The following is an 8,126-nucleotide window of genomic DNA, read 5'->3' as shown; positions in this document are numbered from 1 at the left end:
TCAGAGGACTCCTCTGACTAACAACGGGCACTTCCGGGAAGAGAAAGGAGCGACAACAGGAGCGACCACGGATAAGGGAAGCAGGCGGTTTTCGTTCCACCCTGAGCTGACCGGGCGGGCGTTCCCGGGTGCTCGGCTTCCCTGAAGCAGGCGGCGTTCCGCCCTGGGCGGGCTGGGCATCCCCAGCTGCCCGGCTTCACGGTCGTACATCGTCCTTCTCCCGAAAGACCTGTTGTCAGTATATGTATTTCTTTTTTTTTTTTTTAAGATTTTATTTATTTATTTGACAGACAGAGATCACAAGTAGGCAGAGAGGCAGGCAGAGAGAGAGAGAGAGGGAAGCAGGCTTCCTGCGGAGCAGGGAGCCCGATGCGGGGCTCGATCCCAGGACCCTGAGATCATGACCCGAGCCGAAGGCAGCAGCCCAAACCACTGAGCCACCCAGGCGCCCCAGTATAAGTATTTCTTAAGGCCGTATCTAAATGTGCTTGGCAACTAGTAAAATCCTCCAGGGTTACAGTTTAAGTAACAAATTGTTCCGAGGAGCAGCAGCACCCTACTATTACTGTATTAGTATCAGTTACTTCCTTTATGTTTGTTATTAGCTGCTTTTATGTATTTGGATGCTCCCTGTTGGGACCGTAAATATAATTGTTACATCTTCATGTTGGACCGTTCCCTTTATAATTACACAGTGTCACTCTTGTCTCTTGTTATAGTCTTTGTTTTGAAGTCCATTTGTCCTATATAAGTGTTGGTACCCCAGGTTTCTTTTCCCTTCCGTTGGCATGATAAATGCTTTTCTGTCCCTCTGCTTTCAATCTGCATGTATCCTCAGGTCTGAAAAATAGTCTCTTGTAGGTAACATATAGATGGGTCTTGCTTTTTTATCCATTCCATTACCCTATGTCTTTTGATTGGAGCATATATGCCATGTACATTCAAAGTTATATTGTTAGATATGTATTTATTGCCATTTTGTTCTGCTTGTTTTAAGTTTGTTTTTGTAGTTGTTTGCTGTTCCTTTCTTCTCTTGCTCTCTTCTCTCAGAGTTTGCTGGCTTCCTGACACACTTGGATTCCTTTCTCTTTATTTTTGCATATCTGCTATTGGTTTTTGATTCATGATTACCATTAGGTTTATATACAACATTTTATGCATATACCAATCTATATAAAGTTGGTTGGTTAAGTTTGAATCCATTCTAAAAACACTAAATTTTTACCCCCCCCCATTTTAGATATATGGTGTTATACTTTATATGCTTTTATTTTGTGAATCTTTTGACTGATTTTTTTATTTTATTTTTATTTTTTTAAATTTATTTTATTAACATATAATGTATTATTAGCCTCAGGGGTACAGGTCTGTGAATCACCAGGTTTACACACTTCACAGCACTCACCATAGCACATGCCCTCTGCAATGTCCATTACCCAACCACCCTCTCGCTACCCCCCTACCCCCAGTAACCCTCAGTTTGTTTTGTGAGATTAAGAGTCTCTAATGGTTTTTGACTGATTTTTTTATAGATGCACTTAATTTTACCGCTTTTGTACCACCAACTTTTCTTAGACTCCTGCTATGGTCTTTCCTTACCACTTAAAGAATCCCCTTTAACATTTCACGTGAGGCTGGTTTAGTGGTGATGAATGTCTTTAACTTTCGTTTGTCTGGGAAACTCTTTTATCTCTCCTTCTGTTCTGAATGGTGGACTTAGTGGATGGAGTATTCTTAGTTTCAGGTTTTATGTTGTTGTTTTTTCTTTGTTTGTTTTTTGTTTTCTTTCAGCACTTTGAACTTCCCATGCCACTTTCTTCTGGACTGCAAAGTTTCTGCTGAGAAATCTGCTCATAGCCTCATGGGTTTTTCTTTGTAACTAACTGTTTTCTTTTCTCTTGCTGCTTTCTAAAATTCTCTATTTATCAACTACTCTTTGCCATTTTAAATACTATGTGTCCTGGTGTGAACTTCATTGGGCGGATTTTGCTGGGGGCTCTCTGTGCTCCCTGGATCTGGATTTCTGTTTCCTTCTCCAGATTTAGGAATTTTTCAGCTGTTATTTCTTCAAATAAATTATCTGCCTCCTTTTCTTTCTTCTTCTTCTGGAATGCTATAATGTGAATGTTTTTACACTTGATGGTGTTGCCAAGTTCCCTGAATCTCTTTTCATTTGTTATTGTTATTTTTTTTCTCTCTCCTGTTCAGCTTTATGGCTTTCCCTTACTTTTTCCTTCAGGTTGTTGATCCTTTCTTCTCCTGTCTCTCGTCTACTATTTCTTCCCGCTAGTGTATTTTTAATTTCAGTTATTGTGTTTTTCATTTCCAATTGGTTCTTTTTTATCTCTCTGTTAAGGGTCTCACGGAGGTCCTCCACTCTTTATGACCATTACTTTCAATCACCTACCAAACATATTAATTACCTGTGTTTCATTTAGCTCTTTTGCTGTGACTTTGTTCTTTCATTTGGGACGTATTTTCCTGTCTCCTCATTTTGCATAACCCTTTGTGTCTGTTCCTGCTAGAAAGTCAGCTATGTCTCCTGCTCTTGAAAGTAGTGGCCTAATAAAGAAGAGGTCCTTTAATGTCCTGTAGTGCAATGTCCCTCGTTCACCAGAACCTGGAACTTCAGGGGCGTCTCCTGTGTGTGTTGTGTGCACGGGGCTGAGCCACATCTGCCTTTGGTCCGATTGTCTACAATGGCTTTCTTTGCTTTTTGTGAGCGGGATTTGGTCCTTGTGTTGTTAGTGGGGCAGTTGGCAGCTGCCCTGGGCTTGAGTTTCGTCAGACCAGTCATTTGCCAGAGCTGTGGTGGCACAGAGCCGCAGGGCATTCTACCTGTGTTGTCGCCTGAGCTTTCCTTGGTGCGTGGGGCTTGTAGTCAGACCAGATGTCTTCCCCCAGCCCACTGTTGGGGCTGCAGTTGGATTGGTGGGTGTGGGTGTCTTCCCCTCTCCCTGGGGCAGGGATCACTCTGGAGTATGCTGGCCCCTGTCAGGGATGCCTGCACTCTGCCAGGCTTGGGGTGCCAATTCGGACGGACGCTTTCTAAGAGCGTGTTGGAGAGGGTGGTGCCACTGAAAAATATGGAGGTGGGGCGTGTGGCACCAGCAAGGTCCTCACAGGTCTAGTCCACTATGGAAGGGCCCTGCAGCCTTAGGGCTTTATGAACTGGGGAATGAAAAGCAGTCAGGATGCCTCAGGCTCTTGCAGAGGGACCCAGAGGTCTTTCCACACACGTTTGGTCCCACAAGGGCTGATTCACAATCACCCACCACTCTGCGTCCCACTGTCCAGGACACAGGGTTCATCCCTTTCCAGCAGCCCTGCTGTCCCGCTGTGCAAGGGGCCGGCAGCCAGGGCTCGTGGGCGATCAGCAGCCAGCCCACTCCGAACTCCGCCCTCTGGTTGCTGTGCTGGCTGCCGTGGGAGAGAACCCACCCGGAGGGGTGCTGTGGAGCCACTAAGAGCTGGTGGGCTGTCGGGCTAGATCAACTTTCCATCCTCTACCAGAGCTGGGACCCAAGTCCCAGGGGCACGCCCTCCTTCTGTTGTCTCGGCCCCAGTGCCCGACTCCTACCTTCCCGAGTCCTAGACGCGTCCAGCTCAAATGGCAGCCCTGCTTAGGAGATGCCCAGAACTTTCATCCGTTTTCCTAGTACTTCTGCCTCCTGAAGGTGGCTGCTACTCGGACCCCGAGCCCCACATGTGCCCTCTCTCTGCCACGCAGCGTAAGGGACAGGAACACTGGGCCAAAGTCCTCCAAAGTCCCCAAACCCCTACAAAGCCCCGCACCACGCTCATGTCCTTAGGGGCTGGATACGCTTGCACCTTAGTAGTCACAGCTTTTGGGACAGCAGGTGTCTCACCTGGCCAGCCGACACCCAAAAGCTTACTGTAGTATCTGGGTCTTGAATTTTCCCTGATCTGCTGCCCATCCTCCCACACGTGCTCCTGCAAAGCCGGCAGGGCATCCTGCCGCAGGGGCAAATCTTCACATGTTCACATTGTATCATCCACGTAATGGACCTGTTTCACTGATGTGGGAAAAGAACAGGGATGGGTCCCCCATTCTGTTCTAAAACACATGGTTGGACTGTGCAGATAGCCTTGGGGAGGGGGGTTCTGGAAAGGTTTATTATTATCCCTCCCACATGAAGGCAAATTGATCTTATCTACTAGAAACCTGTCAGAGTTTTTTCTACAAATCTCCCTGAAGATGAGTCACTTTTGCAGGAACACTTTTTGCCAAGGAGTAGATAAAACAATAACTGTCTGCAAATGGCCAAAGACTTGGAAGTGGCCGTGGCTACAGATCTGATGAGTTTCATCTGATGCAACGGACCAGGGGCTTACTTGTTTCTCTGACATACACTCAAAAGTTATGACTGATACCATTTTACTAGGACATTCCAGAGTTTGGGGGAATTCCTTGCAAGTATAGCCTAAAGAAAGTTTAGCATTGCTTCTTATTTGACAGTGCTGCCCATGAAGTTTAACATGTTAACACAAGTTGCAAAGTTGTGAACAACTTAGCTTTAACAGAGAAGACGGTCTTTCTTAAGAAATCAAAGACCTGATAAAGACAAAACACAGAATCTTAGTTTCCCAGGTACAGAAAGGCAAAGAAAAGCCTTTGTCTACAATGTCTTATTAAGAGCAAACCAATCATCCAAGAAAAATTTTTCCCTTTCACACAGAGAAAAGTAAATTCTAATTTTGTACCAGTGTACTTTTGATAGTAGAACTCTTACATAAGTCTACCTTAATCATTGCTTGGCTACATATTAAATTCCTTTCTCAATATTTCTTTTCCACAGACCTTCTCCAGCTTTCTGTATCTATTGAGCGTTCATTCCCAATCTCTAGCTGGGAATCAGGTACCCACTCCCACGGCTAAAGCTTCTGGTTGATTGTTGTAATCTTTTGGCTTCTGTGGACTGGATTCTGGGGAAGGGAGCTCCGACAGTAAGCAGTGTGTATTTTAAAAAGCCGCCCACCCCCTCCCCCTTTTTTCCTTCAGTCTTTGTAACGCCAAGGGAAAGAGAAAGAATGCAGTTTTTCCCCCTAGGAGTTTTGGGATCATTGCATTAGGATCTTTGTTTTGTTTTGTTTTTTTTTAAACATTTTATTTAAAATTTTTAAGAATTATTTTTTAAAGATTTTATTTATTTATTTGACACAGAGAGAGAGGGAGAGATCACAAGTAGGCAGAGAGGCAAGCAGAGAAATGGAAGCAGGCTGGATCCCAGGACCCTGAGACCAGGACCTGAGCTGAAGGCAGGGGCTTAACCCACCAAGCCACCGAGGCGCTCGGATCATTGCAATTTAAAATGTTCCCATATTACTGGTTAGAAGGCAGGGCACATGTTATCTGTTTTCTCCTCAGTTACCACAATATCCTTGTCCTCATTCTTACCACATTTTCAGGGATTACATCTCTTAACTCCTACTCAGGCTTTGTCCCAGGTGCCCAGATCTTAATCCAAAGCATCTGGAACCCTCCAAGCTTTTTACAAAGGGTACGCTAAGACCTCTAACTTTTTTTTTTTTTTTTTTAAGTAGGCTCCACACCCAGCATGGAGCCCAAGGCAGGGCTTGAACTCACAACCCTAAGATCAAAACCTAAGATGAGATCAAGAGCCAGACACTTCCTGGCTCCCCTCCCAGGGGTGCCTGAGACCTCTCTAATCACCCTGCCCTCCCGCCTCATTGGCCGCCCCGAAGCCAGCAGAGTGGGGGATGCCAGTGCGTCCTCCCCTGATAGCTCTAGCTTCCTGACTCCAGCTTCAGCCTCGAGCTGGGCTTCCCGGCCCGCACAATGGCCCGCGCCAGAGGCCAGCCCGCTGCTGCCTTGCTTCCCTTCTCTGCCGCGGAGAACTGCATGCACTTCCTCAAACAAGCCCCTGAGAGCAGCTGGTATGTTCGGAAGGGGGAGTAGGGGATCCTGTAGTCCCACAAACAAGCATCTGACAGTGGGCCGCCCCTCCCCACACAGAGGTCCCTGGCCGACGCAGGATTTCCCTGCGATGTCTCATTCCCAGGGCTCATTGCTCCGGTTCCCTGGCTGGCTCACCCGTTGCTGGTTTGCAACCTCTTCTGGAGCTTCTCCAAGGAAATCTGAAACTAGCGTCTATCTGTGGGAGGAGGGCACAGGTGGCCCCAGGCTGGTAGGTGGCAGTTGTAATAAACAAGGGAGTTTACATACCAGATGAGACTGGGGGTGGGGACAGCAAGCCTAGTGGATGCCACGCCCACCCACCCAGGGCGCCTTGGAAGTTCAGAGAGAAGCCTTGACTGGGTCAGTGCCGGATACTGAGCAGATGTCCTCACACCACAGCCCTATCTGAGGCTGTGTCCTTGGAGCAGCCTCTCAGGGGAGAGGCACGTGGAACTCACATTCCAAGGACAGAGGAGGGGTGAGGAGCCTCCAGTCCCTTGGGTCCGGCTCACAAGTCAACTGACAATCACATCTTGATGCCTTCGCCCAGCCCCGCTCAACACTCCTGCTCCAATTCCCTTCCAGTCCAAGTGTGCGTCCCCGTTCTGCCTGGACAGCCCCGCACGCGGTCAGAAGAACCTCAGGAGGCCTTTCGACATCCTGAAGCACTCCCAGATGCTGGCGCTACAAGTCTCCTAGTCCACATTTTTTTCTCTCCTGCTCCCATGACAGAGCTTTGACCTAGATCCTCCTAAGCTTTCTAAGGGTATGACTGATGTGAAAATCGAGGCTCTCCCATAATAGAATAATCCTGCCTGGAAGCAAAGGCACAGAGAAAGGTGTGGCTGCTTCCCTTTCATCCGTGCTCCCTTCTCCGGCTCACTCTTCTGTCCACCTCAAGCAACCAATGAGGGAGGTTGGTTCTACTCTTGGGTCCAGAGGTGGGGTCCAGGCTCAGCCCTTCCAGCCTCCGGCCACAGTGCAGACAGGAGTCCTCATCTGATCCCCTCAGACTGGAGAAATCTTGGGGGGTGCTCCTTTGCCTGTGCCCCTCGGGGGCCCTCTATTGTGAACTGAGGACCATTCTTTGAGAACCATGGTTGGGACCCGCAATGCTCAAATAGTTGGGTTTCAGGATCTCTTTTTGTTGTTGTTGTTGTTTTGTTTCTTTTAATTGAAGTGAAATTCACATAACCATAAAACGTGTGGACTTCAGTGGCATTTGGTGCATTCACAAAGGTGTTGTGTAAAATGTGAAATAATCACTCTGCAGCCCCGGTTAACCTCTCATTTTTTTTTTAAACCAAATATTTTATTTATTTATTTGACAGACAGAGATCACAAGTAGGCAGAGAGGCAGGCAGACAGAGAGGAAGGGAAGCAGGCTCCCCACTGAGCAGAGAGCCCGATGCGGGACTCGATCCCAGGACCCTGGGATCATGACCTGAACTGAAGGCAGAGGCTTTAACCCACTGAGCCACCCAGGTGCCTTAAGTTACTTTATTTTTTTTAATGTTGTTATAGAAATCTTTTTTTTCTTTTGTAATTTTTATTTAAATTCTGGTTAGTTAACATATAATGGTGGTTTCAGTAGAATACAGTGCTTCATCACTTACATACACCCAGTGCTCATCATAACAAGCGCCCTCCTTAATACCCAGCTTCTACCCACCTCCCTCCATCAACTCTCGGTTCGTTTTTTATTCTTTTTTTTTTTTTTAGATTTTATTTATTTATTTGACAGAGGTGACAAGTAGGCAGAGAGAGAGGAGGAAGCAGGCTCCCTGCTGAGCAGAGAGCCCGGTGTGGGGCTCGATCCCAGGACGCTGGGATCATGACCTGAGCCGAAGGCAGAGGCTTTAACCCACTGAGCCACCCAGGTGCCCAACCTCTCATTTACTTTCTGCCTCGATGAATCTGCCTACTCTGGGTGTATCATATAAAAGGAATCTCATAACATGGGACCCTTTGTGCCTGGCTTCTTTCCCTTAGCAAGATGTTTCTGAAATTCACCCACATTGCACCATGTATCCATACTGTATCAGTATTGTATTCCTTTTCATGGCTGAATAACATTGCGGTGTGTGGGGAGACCACAAATTACCAGTCCATTTCTTCATCGACGGGCACCTGGGCTGTTGTCACCTCTTGGCTGTCTGGCTATTGCGCTGTTAGAAATAGTCAC

This window comes from Mustela putorius, unplaced genomic scaffold (assembly GCF_011764305.1).
Source record: "Mustela putorius furo isolate JIRA1106 unplaced genomic scaffold, ASM1176430v1.1 tig00004033_pilon_pilon_pilon, whole genome shotgun sequence".
NCBI classification, from domain to species: domain Eukaryota; kingdom Metazoa; phylum Chordata; class Mammalia; order Carnivora; family Mustelidae; genus Mustela; species Mustela putorius.
This window is presented reverse-complemented; position numbering follows the sequence as displayed.